We start from the raw sequence: 14,992 nt of genomic DNA, 5'->3' as shown, positions 1-14,992 counted from the left end.
TGTATATATAAATATATATAATATATATATTATATATAATATATATCCTTTATCCTTTGATATATATTTGGAATGTAAAATACAGGTATTGGACATGTTTGCTTGTGGCTTTGTTTGTTTGTTTGTGTATTCATTTATTTGAGAGAGAGTGCAAGCAGGGGAGAGAGAGAAAGTATCTTAAGCAGGCTTCACTCTCAGCATAGAGCCATGGCCCTGGGATCTTAACCTAAGTGGAAATCAAGAGTTGGACGCTCAATTGACTGAGCCACCCAGGCGCCCCAAGCCATTGCGTATGTTTTTAAAGCAATTCCTACATTTTCACATTATAATGTTATTATAAATGTTCTTTTTAATTTTAATCTCCAAATTTTTCATTTCTTGTCTGTAGAGTTGCAATTGAATTTTATATAGAGAGTTTGTATCCTATGACATAAACTCACTTGTTAGATCTAGGAGCTTTTGTTTGATAGATAATCATATTCTTTGAAAAAAATAGCTTAGTTTCTTCTTTAAAATCTGTATGTTTTTTTATTTTATCTTCCTGTCTTGCCACTTTCCCACTCTTTGGGGTAAAACATACAGTTTATCACCTTTGAGAATGATGTTAGCTATAGACTTTTCATAGATTCCCTTCCCAGGTAAGAAAATTCCTAGTATGGGGAACCTGGGTGGCTTAGTCTTCTGAACATCCAACTTTATTTTGGCTCAGGTCATGATCCCAGTGTTCTGAGGTGGAACCCTCCATGCTCAGCATGGAGCCTGCTTAAGATTTATGTTGAGTGAAATAAGTCAGTCAGAGAAGGACAGATATTCTGTTTTCACTCATGTGTGGATCTTGAGAAACTTAACAGAAGGCCATGGGGGAAGGGACAAAAAATTGTTATAAACAGAAAAGGAGGGAGGCAAACCATAAGAGACTCTTAAATACAGAGAACAAACTGAAGGTAGATGGGGGAGGGGGTGGGTGTTGGGAGAGGGGGGAAATGGGTGATGGGCACTGAGGAGAGCACTTCTTGGGATGAGCACTGGGTCCTGTACTTAGGCGATGAACCACAGGAATCTACCCCCAAAACCAAGAGCACACTTTACACACTGTATGTTAGCTAATTTGACAATAAATTATATACATATGAAAACAAAACTGGAATCCAGAGAGGTTAAGGCACTACTGCAAGGATACACAGTCAGGAAATGCCAAGCTGAGAGGAAGGACCGGGTCTGCTGATTTCCAGCCTGACTCCTTCCTGTACCACTTTACCATGATGGCTATTTTTATGTGTTGTCTGGCCATGAGGGGCTTAGATTAAATATTATTCTCGGTGTATCTGTGAGGTGTTTCCAGATGAGATTAGTATTTAAACTGGTGAACTCAGTAAAGCAGATTACCTTTCCCTTGTGAATGGGCCTCATCTAATCCACTGAGGGCCTTGAATAGAACAAAAGCTGGACTCACCCCTTCTCATCTGGTGGCTTCATCTGGGACAACCTTCTCTTGCCCTCACCCCTCCTGGCTCTCAGGCCTTTGGACCCTTACTGGTCCCCATCCTCAGTGCCCCCTGGCTCTCAGGACTTTGGATTTGGACTAATTACACTATTGGTTTTCCTGGGTCTCCAGCTTGCAGAGGCAGATCATGAGAATTCTCAGCCTCAGTACTGCATGAGCCATTTCCTTATGAAAAATAAATATATATTTATATTTATATTTATAAAAAAAGTTTCTCTCCCTCTCTCTCTTTCCCCCACTTGTGCTTTCTCTCTCTCTCTCTCTAATAAAAAAATAATTAAAAAGTAAAAAGGAGAAATTTCCTAGTATGGACGTTGAAGTTTATCAAAGCCTTTTTGCATATTATTGAAATAATCATATGATTTTTACTTTTAGTCTCTTGATATGGTGAAGTACATTGGTTGATTTTTTTCTAATATTGAACAAACTTCGTGCTCCTGAGATGAACTCCATTTGATAATTTTATATTGTCATTCTATTATATTTTTCTGATTATATTTCATTAAAAATCTTCTTTATGCCTGAGAGACATCCATATTTTTATTGTAATATCTTTGCCTGATTTTATCAGTGTAATGCTGGCTCATTAAATAACTTGAGAAATGTTCTCTTTCCCTATCTCCTCTTCCTCCTCCCCCTCTTCCTCCTCTTCCCCCTCCTCTTCCTCCTTCCCCTTCCTCTTATTCTCCTTCTCCTTCTTCCATAGTTTGTTTAGAAGTAGTGTTGTTTGTTCATAATTTTTTTTTGTAGGAATTACCAGTGAAGCCACTGTCCCTGGATTTTTTTTTTTGTAGGAGTCATTTGTTTGTTTGGATTATCAGTTACATTTCTTTAGTAGCTATAGGACTATTCAGGTTGTTTCTTTTTGGATTAAATTTGGTAGTTCATTTCTTTTTAGGAATTTGCCCATTTTGTCTAAGTTATTAAATTTTTTGTCATAAATTTGTTCATAATACTCCCTTACTGCCCTCTTAATGTTTGTAAAATGTAGAGTGATATCTTTCATTCATTTCTGATATTGGTAATTTTTATCTTCACTCTTTATCCCTTGAGCTATCTGACCAGAAGTTGATCAGGTACATGGATGATCTTTTTTAAGAATTAATTTTACTTTCGGGGAGCCTGGGTGGCTAAGTCAGTTAAGCCTCCGACTTCAGCTCATGTTGTGATCTCACGGTTCGTGAGTTCGAGCCCCGCATCGGGCTCTGTGCTGACAGCTCGGAGCCCAGAGCCTGCTTCAGATTCTGTGTCTCCCTCTCTCTCTGCCCCTCCCCTGCTCGTGCTCTGTCTCTCTTTCTGTCTCTCTGTCTCTGTCTCTGTCTCTCTCTCTCAAAAATAAATAAGCGTTAAAAAATAATTTAAAAAAAGAATTAATTTTACTTTCATTGACTTTTTTGCTGTCTTGGTCTAGAAAACAGAAGTTTCTATTTGATTAATTTCTCATTTTATCCTAATTATTTGCTCTCTTCTGCTTGTTTGAGTTCAATTTGTTCATTTATTTCTAGCTTTAAGGTAGAATCTTAGATAATTAGTTTTAGGCCATTATTTTCTGTCCTATGGAAACACTTTATGAAATAAATTTCTCTCAAAATACTGCATTAACTTCATCCCATAAATGTCTATATATTTTATTTTTATCTTCATTTGGCCTAAAATCTTTCTTAATTACCCTTCTTTGACCCTTGGGTTATTTAAATATATAACCTTGGGTTATTTGAATTATAGGATTGCAAAATATTAGGTGATTTTATAGGTATATTTTCTTTTTTTAATGTTTTTTTTAACGTTTATTTATTTTTGAGACAGAGAGAGACACAGCATGAACGGGGGAGGGTCAGAGAGAGAGGGAGACACAGAATCAGAAGCAGGCTCCAGGTTCCGAGCTGTCAGCACAGAGCCTGATGCAGGGCTCGAATTCACGGACTGTGAGATCACGACCTGAGCCAAAGTCGGACGCTTAACCTACTGAGCCACCCAGGCGCCCCTCTAGGTATCTTTTCTATCGTTGATTTCTAATATAATTCCATTGTGATCAGAAACATGTTTGTGTTTGTGTGACTACCATCTTTTTAAATACATAAAACTTATTTTGTGGCCAAATATATGGTCTTAGAGAATATTTTGTACGCACTTGAAATGTATGCTTCTTTTTAGTGAGTGTTAGAGTTTGAATTTTAGTTTTTGAGACAACCATTCATTTCCCCATCCTTGTGCTGATTCAAATGTTAAAAGGAAATGGATTGAAATGGGGAATTGGGGGGACAAAAGAATCCTATGGGTTTAAAATTGGAGATGATATATTGTTTTAAAATAAAAGTCACTGGATGCATTAAAAGGACAATCCCTGGCTAAAAGTTGGGAGGGTCAATAGGATATTTTTTTATCCCCAAATATGGTAGGGGAGAGAAATGTATGAAAGATGGCTTGGTGGAAAGGCATTGGAGATTGTCACCAATAAGATATAAGACTAATTTTATTAGACACTATATTAGTTTTGGATTGGTGCCATAGTATGTCATGATACGTTTGGTTTAAAACAACACAAATGTGGGGTGCCTGGGTTGGTTAAGCATCTGACTCTTGATTTCAGCTCAAGTCATGATCTCACGGTGGGATCCAGCCCCACGTTGGGCAGCATGGAGCTTGCTTGGGATTCTCTCTCCCTCTCTCTCTGCCCCTCCCCTGCTTGTGCCTGCACTCTCTCCCAAAAATAAAATAAATATGCATTAAAACAACACAAATGTATTCTCTTACAGTTCTGTAGGTTAAAAGTCTAACCTGGGTCTTAACTGGGTGAAAACCAAAGCGTTAGCAGGGCTCTGTTACTTTCTGGGGAATATTCTTCCTTGCCAGCCATTGAGGAGCCACCACATTCCTCGGTTTGTGGCTCCCTGCCTCCGTCTTCCAGGCCAACAGCATTGCATATCTTTGATGATTTTTCCATAGTCACATGTCCTTCTGACCACAGCCAGGAAAGATTCTCCACTTTCACAGATGCATATGATTATATTGGGACTATTCAAATAATCCAGGATAATCTCACCACCTCAAGATTCTTAACTTATTTACATCTGCAAGGTGTCCTTGCCACGGTATTCACAGCTGCCATGGATCAGGAAGTGGACATCTTTGGGGGAGCCATTATTCTATCCACCACATACTTTTCTCTATATATTTTTTCACAATATATAGTGTTTCAAAATGGTGCTTCTACACTGGTTCTTGTCAAATCCCCGCCTTCTTGCAGGAATGCAAAAACCAGTTAAGCAAATGAGTTTCTTTGGATTGTAAATATGATGCTAAAGCATGCAATGTGACACCTTGGAATGAATCCTAGGTCCTTGTGACACAGGGCTCTTGTGCAAGCAAAGGAGGGGACTGTGATCCAGCAGAGCAGTTCTGTTACAGACACGCTGGGGAAATACAGCTGGGTTACTCTAAAGCCTGCCCACACTCAGTCAACAAGAGGCTCCTTCCTGATCCGTTCTGGTTGACCCCCTGTTTCTGTAGCTATCCTTATTTTCTCCCCTCCTCCCAAGAAGCATCCAGCAATAGGGGAGGGAAATGAGAAGTGAAATGTCTCGAGAGTCACAGTGAAGCGGACTAGTACACGGCACTTTTAATCTTTCACAATGTACTTATTCTGCTTTGGAATGCTTTCTAAATGGGGGAAGACTGGTGAAAATCTGCTACAACTTTTTATTCTTTACATACCTCCATAATCTGCCAAGATTCACTAATTCATGTCCATGTGGGTGAGCACATTATTTCCTAACTGAGATTTTGTATTTTTCTTCTGAGGATGGAGTGAGTGCAGTGTTGTAATTCATGGAAAATACACGAATAGCCTTCTAAATGAGCATCTTTTAATGCAACTCTACTGGAGATCTTTGGAAAATAATTTACTCCCCACAGTTTCTTCATATCATTTATGCATTTGGACTCACCACCTTTCCTTACATTAAAATAATTGGAAGTGTTCATAAAACCTAGAACGCGTGTGTTACAACAGAATCTGTCGTTTGCTGTGTACTAGAGCAAAGTATGTTTGCTGGGATATGCATAGCTTGGGGAATCTGTTTCTATTCCTAAGGGCAATGCTGGCTATGTGCAACTAGAAATACAAACCAGTGGCTTGCTGCCTCCTGTGGTCCTGTGTGTCCAAGGAATGCCACTTCAACTGCCAGTCTCCATCTGGCTTCTCAATTAGAGCCCAACAGGACAACTGGTTTTCTGCCGTTCTGTGATAAGGTAATCGGTTACCTGCTTCTATCCATCAAAACTTGATTTCATAGTGGTATGATATGATTTCTGTTAATACTTGCTTACATACATACTGGCTGTTTATGTCTGTAATTTTTATTCCTCATGCCCACCCCATATCCCCTAACAAACGTTTACAACAAATCTCTGAATTATCAAAAGCTGTGCCCTTTACAAACAGAATTGTTTTCAGATTCGGATTGTGAGAGAAAACCAGATGGTTTAATAATCACAGTGCTGGGGGGCTCCTGGGTGGCTCAGTCGGCTCAGTCGAGTCCAACTTCAGCTCAGGTCATGATCTCATGACTCGTGAGTTCGAGCCCCGCGTCAGGCTTTGTGCTGACAGCTCAGCCTGCTTTGGAGTCTGTGTCTCCCTCTCTCTCCGCCCCTCCCCCCACTCACATTCTGTCTCTCAAAAATGAATAAACGTTAAAATTTTTTTTTAAAAATCACAGTGCTGAAAAGACATTATCAGGATACAATACAAGTTGCATTCCTGTGGTTAACACCATAGATAATTAGAAGCTACATTTGTAAAAAGCTAACTAACCAGTTGACAATGAACCTTGTTCTGTAAGCTTGTTGAGACCCACGCTGTATTTAAAGAAACAGAAGTTTGAGAGCTATTTGCAAAAATTCAAACCAGTCATAATTAAAATTATTGGAGAACCAACGTTTGATATTCTAGCTCTTTACTACAGTTCCTCGGTATAAATGATAGAATGGATATAAGGTGGTATTATCTGCTTTTCCACCCCTAGGCCTTTTGAGGGAAATTGTGATCTCAAGGGCATGGCTATCAGGTGGGAATAGAGAGAGGAAGAAAAGTTGTTGGCACATGCTTCGTCTATTTTAAACCAATCCAAACAAGTAAGGTGACATGTGCCTAAATATGTCTTCCCCTCTTTTTCCCAACTTATTCTCAAAGAAAAAGAAATGATCTATCTTTAATCTATCTATCTATCTATCTATCATCTATCTCTAGGTCTATATCTAGATACAGATCTAATGTTATAGTATCTAAATATAAAGGGATAAATTAGGAATAGACAGATAATTAGATGCACGTGATAGATGATAGATGGATAGATAGATAGATAGATAGAACATAGAATAAACACAGACACATACACCCTACTTTTCTTATACAATTAATTATCCTACTTATGGGTCATGTCTAGGTTAGATGAATGTATATATACATAAGTGTATTAAATGTTCATTTGTAGGGCAAAAAAAGAATATTGCATTTCTGTAGAGTTAAAATATATTTCTGAGTAATAAAATGAGTTAGACATCTCAGTCTAACTCATTAGAGTTAGACATCTCAGTCTAACTCATTAGAGTTAGACATCTCAGTCTAACTCATTAGACTGAGTTAGACATCTCAGTCATGGAAAGCCAAGCATCTCACTCCTGATGGCTACTCACTGGAATGTGATGGGAGTCAATCCAGCATAGAAATGTTTGTCATGATTTCAATTAATTTCACTGTCTAGTTAGTGTCTCTGCATTGACAAAATACCACCAGAACTCAGGAGTCCAACAACACCGGTTTTTTTACAATGGTTTTGAAAGATGGATAACATTGCTTAATACAGAAGCGTACCTGGAAACAATTGCATGCAGCTTTGAATCAATAAGAAACAAGGACAAAATATAAGCAATAAATTGGGGTAGATGAACTGCTGAGAGCCATCTCCAGAGGGCAATACAAATAGAAAGACGGAAAAGCTCCCTGAAAATTATGACAGAATCAGGGCGAAATGCAGATTTTATAAAACGATTTGGTAAAAATAATCTAATGGCATGCATATACACACACAGATAGAATGTGTCTATAAAGTAATGAAACCCATTTAACTAATTTCACATACAAATGTGGTCCCATTCAGATGCTGTAAATTGGACACTGTCAATTTTCCAGTGGAAAGTTATGGCACCTATCTATAAACAGGCACTTTTTATATTGACTTGGCCATAAAGGATGTTGACAAGCTTAAAATAGGTCACACTGAAAGTTTAATGAGATTTCTTCTCATGAGGAACTTCTTCCTAAAGACTTCAAGGCCACTTTTCTAAGCAACGAACAGGAACTATTCTTTACACCCAGACATTCAGATTCATTTTCTCAATAAATCCATCATCCAGATGTTCTTCTCCACATGAGGCCAAATATTTGGATGCTGCTTTTTTTTTTTTAATGCTTCGCATCAAATATGTAAACCTTTTCAGACAATAGTGTGTGGATATACATTGTAAGCCTTATGTGGTTTAAGTAGACCTCTGGCTTTTCTTCCCTCAAGTGAAGTTTGAGCATTGCTGATATGCAGTTCATTTGAATATCATGGCAACCTGTGGAAGTTGACTTTTCCCTGAAGAAAATGGCATGAGCCTATATCTTGAGTGATTTCCTTCTGGGTAAATGGCAAGGACAACATCCTTGGCAAATCTAACACAAGAAAGCCATGGTCAATCAGCTATGATTCTATTTAGGAAGTGTGGAATTGAAGCATTTTGAAAACTAATGCCTGCAAAGAAAGAATCAGATGATTTGGCAAATGAACCATATCCTCTAAATTTTCTTCTAAAGTAATCATGATGTTTACCATCAGTTAGATTTTCAGAAGAGTTTTTCCCGCATTTGCTTATGGATATCCATCCCGAAGTCAAAGGTCACCAAATACCATTGGCCATCACTGTGGTACTTGCTTTTATTCAGTTTGTCCATTTTTTCTAATCTTTGCTTTGGAAAAATACTATATGTTTTAGAAGCAGGATACAGTTATTATCAATAAGTTGGGAATATATCAACTCAGGCAGTGTTAGTCAAGGGTTGTACCTTTCCAGTGATACAGGAATCCTCAAGAGAGGGCACAAAGCAACTTGAGGATGCGTCTGGGAAGGGAGACAGAGAACTCTTTCTTCTTTAAGTATGAACTTGGCTAACTATTAAAAGTACCAGCAATTTTGGTCAAAGCTTTCAATCACATCAGTCATACATGGTCTGGAAATTAGTTCAAGCAGTAATGCCCCAAGTCTGTGGACTGTTTCCTGATGCACTTACCATCCCATTAGTAACCCCAAGCATTAGTGTAATTAAACCAGAATCGATATCGCTATAAACCATGGGGAATACACATTATTACTCGTCTCATGGTTTAAATCTTGGATCCATCATTTGCTAGCTGTGTGGTCTTGCTCAAACTGCTACCCTTCACTGTGCTTCAGTCTCCTCATCTGTAAAATGGGTGACATACTGCCAATTTGACTAAAAGGACTAAGTAAGATAACAGCTAGTCACTAGGATCCAGTACAATCTGCCCCCATACTACATGGCAAGCACATAGCAGCTACAAAACCTGAAGTCCTCTCATTTAATGTTACTCAAGAGTCTTCAATGGCTCACCTTTATCTTCCTTTTCTACAACCCATTCCTGGCTCAGTCTACTCAAGACACACAGTTCTCCTTGATTCTTCACAAACATTATAGCCATACCCATGCCTCAGGAACTCTGCACTGTCTGTTCCCCTGCACAGAGTAATTTTCCTCTACACCGTCACATAATCACTTCTTCACCTTCAACTCTTGGCTCTGCCGTCACCTTCCCAGTGTGGCTCCATTTAAAATGACAAACTCATCCTGAGCCCTCTTTGTTCTCTTTATCCTTTTCTTTTTGTTTCTCTGGTACCCGATACTCAATTTGACATGCTATATGATCAATTTGTAATATTTATAATTTGCTACGTTCCCCCCAACTGGAATGTTGACTCATGAAGGTGGATTTTGGCGTTGTTGTTGGCTTTGTTCAATAATTCATCCTTCACGCCTAGAATAGTGCTTGGCATAACATAGGTACTCAAAAAAATACCTGACAAATGAATGGATAATGAATAAATGGTAGTGAATTTTTGTGTTATTATTTGGCCGAATTTACCTTTGGCTGACTTGGTTCACTGCCACCTCCTCTACCTTCCATTCTGTTCCAGGCTGTAGCATATGGCAGGTTAATCATTCTTCCCAAGGAGCTACAGCCTGGTCAAGAGTGCAGGCAGCCTCCAGCTACCTTGGAACATAATCATTCCCCATTTCTCCTCATTTGCAAACTAGCCGCCCAGCAGTATGCCTTCAAGTGAGCACCCAAGAGCCTCCAAAGAACACTGCTTTCTTTGTCTTGCTGTGGGGGATAAAAGTCCTCAAGCAAACTCAATCTTGCCAAGTGCCACAATTCCACTCCATTTCATGCCCTGCAATACAAAGTCAGCTCAGGATCCATTTGTCAGCCATAGCTGATGGCGCCTTGGTCCCCGTGGTTTTCCAGACACTGTGACCATTGGTTGTGGGTAAAGCCTACGATGGACTACGTCCAGCTTAACTGCTGTTGTCGAGAAGAAGCACACACATTGACACAAAATGCTCCCAAACACGTTTGGATGTGCGAATCATGTTGAAGGATGGAATAAACAGTGAAGTGTTTAAAGATTACTTTCTCTTAAACAAAAGTCTGCAGTTTAACTCTCTCCTCTTTCCTTGTTCTATTAATACAAGGAGTATAAATTAGGTAGAGGGAGATGACAGACAGTCTCAGACAGAAAATGTGAACAACAGTTGCTTTGTTTTCATTTGGGCAAACAAGATGAGAGAAGTTCATACCAGAGCCTGGGAGGGACACGTATCGCTGCTGGAGAATGACTTACAATAGTTGAATACACTTCTTTGGGATTAAAAAAAATAAATGTCTGTGCACAAAACCTACATAGTTCTACTCTTAGCTAAAATTGAAGAGTAAATAAAAACACCGCACCCAGCAACTGGGTTGGAGAGCATGCTTCCGTAAGTTAACACTTTACCAAGTTTAAAATCACAGAAGACAACACGGCTGTGTATGAATAACACTACATAAAATGATTCCAATCGGATAATCCCTGTAAGTAGGTGGGAATACGAGTAAGCATAATATAGGTGGGGCTCAGTGATTGCCATGCCAACTTGGTGACTCATTCGTGATAGAAAATTTTTCTTCAGCTTCCTCGATTCAGCACTGTGCTAAACTTTGGAAGAAAATGTGGAGAAAATAGTTCTTACCTTCAGGGAAGTCATGGTTGAATGTGGGAGAAAAAACATGAAATATGATTTGCCTTATGTGGTTATGGTCAATGGCAAGGTAGTTTCTGAATATTAAGGGGACATAGAAAGACACTGGGGGTGCCAATCTCAAATGGGAAGGCATGCATGGTACTTATTTCCAAGGGGATGTGACAGGTCAGGAGAATCTTGAGGAATGCCTCAATGAGAGGTAACTAGATGGAAAAGGAATTGAGTGGGAGAAGATATGATTAGCAAAAGGGGGATCTTGAGCTCAGCATGAGGACAAGAAAGGGTATGCTGTAGATATACTTAAGGGGCAAGAGGCAGGCGTGAGATTGCAGAAGGTTTTCTCTGCTATCCTAAGGAGTTTGGGCTTGGTATGGAGAACTACTAAGAGAACACCTACAAGGAAAGACACCACTTAATTTTCCCAAAACTAATACCTCTGGCAATACAGAGTATGTCTCAAAATTCAAGCAAGTGGGCAGATGATAGTTTAATTCATTGAGGCAGAGAAATTCTTCGAGTGGGTGGCCGATTGGGACAAGTTGATGCTGAATTTAGTTTGAGATATGCTGAGCTTAAATACTCAAGGAAGTGTTTATGACCATGGGAAAAGATAGAGTTTGAACTTGAGAGAGATCAGAACTTGAGAAGGACAGTTGAGATGAGGAAGCTCTTCATGAGAGCACATACAACCTCTGGACACATTCCCTATTTCCTGTCTTCCCTTCATAGAAAAACAAACAAACAAACAAACAAACCATGAAGGCAAAGGCTTTACTTGTTTATGTCTGGATGCTCCGCACCTGGAGCTCTGCCTGGATCACAGTGGGCACATAGGAAATATTTTTTGCAAAGCCTTATTACTTAGAATTGTAGGGGAAGGAGCTGTGTTTGGATAAGATCACTTCATATTTGGAGTGGAAATGAGAGAGGACAGAGAGTGAAATTCTAAGTCAAACACTGGGTGAATGATGTCATTTGATTCTGAGAAAGAAGCCTCAGGGAATTTGGAGATGATTGTATTGCCCAAGACAATGGAAGAGACTGTGGAAAACCATGTTAAAAGTCACAGAGCACTAGGAAGGAATTTATGAATGACCAGCCTTATGGAGAGATCTAGAATGGGGATGGTGCATAGGTGGAAGAGAGCCAGAGTGCTGAGAACTGAGGAATTTAAGTGAAGTGTGAGTATCATTACTCTTCTCAGATACTTGAGGTGAAAAAGGAGCAAAAAATGGCCACCCAGAACAATGACAGCCCTGATATATTGGAAGGGACAATTTTATGTCCATGTATTTATTAGGGTCTGGTCAATAACTGTTGAGCAGAGGATTTGTAGTGAAGAAGAGACTGATCATAGAAGACAGAGGGAACTGGAAGAAGAAAACCTACAAGGGGTATAAGACCAGGTTATCTTGTTGCAAGCTATATCCTGAATTCCCTGCAAGCACTGACTAGACAGAACAGTGCATGAATCCTTATTAAGCAAGTCAATATATAACAATAAAATCAACGAGTATACAGGGCCCGGATCTGGAAACAGGTAGCTTTGAATGGGAGGTGGGCTGGTCTGTGTCTCTGCCTTACTTCTTCCAGGTAAACACGGCTTCCCTCCTACACACATTTGTTCTTCTTTTCTGGGTATGTAGGGGTTAATGGTTTGGGGGCCCTGATCTCCTTTCCTTCTCCTACACTCATACCTTTGTGGTTCTTCTCTCCTTACATAAAACACACACCCGTGTCCACTCACCCCTCCTCCAACTAAGCTCGTCAGTTCCCCCTGGCTCTTTCATGCCTTGCATCACTGATTTTATCCACTTCCCTGTGTACATCCTTGGGCTCTAGGAGACAGACCACCCTCTTGCCAAACCCATCCACACCCTGCTTGGCTTCCCTATCCCATTTCTGAGCATGGTATGGATTCTTTGAGATTCCTAGGCAACGCTTTCTGTTGTTTCCCAATCAAACCTGTTCCCTGCCTCTTGTAAAACTTATGTGAAAACCTCACCTCCCTTATGAAGTTATCAAAGACCCCTCACAAAAAACCCACTCAGTGGTTTAACTCATCTGCTGTTTTTATGACTGAATTGACTTCCAATTGTTTTCCATGGAGACAAGCAGATCCTATGACATTTACTAGCATACACCCTCCTCGAGGGCACACCTGGGACCACTGATCATTTTCCTGAACACATGCTGGTCCTTCTTTTTCTCCTACTCATATGGATGTGACTAAGAGCTATGCTGTGGAGACAGCACTAAATCATCAAAAATAAATTTCGCAAACTCCAACATAGTGAGCAGTAAAAAAATATTTTTTTTTTTTTAAATCATGCCCGTACTTCAGACCCTATGAATAGATTAGAGCACAATTAGGTCAGATTTCAGGACTCTAAAGGACAGAAAACTTTATTCTGCATGGCTGTAGCCTGAAGCCTAAATTTGGACTCGCCATCTTATTTGTATGGATTTCTAACAATATGTGTATATAGACAAGGTGTCTCCTCACTAAATTCATCACCAATACCAGAATAGCAATTCAAAGCTTATGCCTTGTTATTGATGGGAATGCAGTGTAGATAAGTTGATTTACCTTGCATAAATTATACTAATTGTTCCTTATTGCATAAAATATTACCTTAAGATACAGACATTTAACGGGCTTTTTTTTTTTTTTTTTTTTTTTTGGAAATTGTCTTGCATCATTTCTGTGGATCAGGTACCTGGGAGCAATTTAGCTAGTGATTCTGTCTTGGGGTGTCTTGCACGGGCCTCTGGAGCAAACACAGCTCAGTGTCTTTCCTATTTAGCCTGAGGTCACATGCCATCATTTCTGTAATATTTTAGTGTTTGCTCAAGTCAGCTCTATTCATTATGGGAGGGGACTCCACAAAGCCATCAATGCCAGGACCCGAGGATCACTGGAAGTCCAAAGTTTTGTAGAACTAATATAAAAAAGAACTATCTATATGCATATAAAGGCATATCATATATTAAAACATTTTTAGATTATGTGTTCATATATCTGGTTTTCTACTAGTATCCCTCTTCTAACAAAGATGCCCTGTTTACTTCACAATTATTTACGCTCTCATTAGACTAGTGTCTGCTCTATAATAGTGCTCAACAGAGATTTACAGATAATAAAGAGAGACGTTGATATATATATATTTTTTGGCATGCCTTTTTTTTTAGATTTGCTTTTAAATGTTTCAGGGAGAGCTAAAAGTCCAGATTGGCTTTCACTTCAGCCAAGTTAGCTGGCTGTGTTTGCTCCAAATGCCCGTGCCTGATTTCAAGGGCATAATGGATAATGCACAGGTTTTCAGTCTTCTTCCAAGAAAACTAGAACCCCCCACTGGGATGCGGAGAGCAGATGTGAGGTCTTGACACTGGGGACTGTGTTGTATGTCTGGATTAGATGTTCATTAAGGGAAAGTGGTGTGGATGAGCTTTATACTCAGGATTTACCACTAATGCTTTCCAGACCTACAGGAACCTCCTCTACTCTTTTTCCTCCACTAACCTAACAGACTTAAAAACAGCTTGGGAAGTCTGAGGGTATCATCTATGCAGGGATTTGTCAACTAATCCAACTGACTTGAAGCAAAAGAATGGCCTAATAACACCTTGTTCGTGTCCCATGGGTTCATCTGCCTTGATCAGATATGTAATGTGGAAAAATGGGTGCAAACACATTGGGGCAGGTCGGCACTACCCCAGCCCCGCTCTATCCAGTGACTTTGTGCTGAAATGGGCTGGTTAGGACTTGGGGCCCAGAGGCGTGTCATTGAATGCATCCACATCTCTGCTGCTTCCTTGCCTTGTGAAAATAAAGAGATGACGGCTGACACATCTTTAGAACTCTTGTGACAAATGGCTAATAAAAACCCAAGCAAAAGCCCTCGATAAATATAAAACAGCACTAGATGGAACACACTCTGACATGATGATACGGTCTAACAGACACAAATGCTTTCAGACACAAATGCTTTTCAGTTTTTGACAAGGTCCTCTCTGACACTGAGGCCTGAGTAACGGCATCTTCAAACAATCCATTCTGTGGTGGACTCTCTTTCGACATATCCGTACCCACCTTTCCACTTATTGTGCTTATTGTGTGGCAAGAC

The sequence above is a fragment of the Panthera uncia genome (assembly GCF_023721935.1).
Source record: "Panthera uncia isolate 11264 chromosome B2 unlocalized genomic scaffold, Puncia_PCG_1.0 HiC_scaffold_25, whole genome shotgun sequence".
In the NCBI taxonomy this organism is placed as follows: domain Eukaryota; kingdom Metazoa; phylum Chordata; class Mammalia; order Carnivora; family Felidae; genus Panthera; species Panthera uncia.
Note: the sequence above shows the minus strand (reverse complement) of the source record.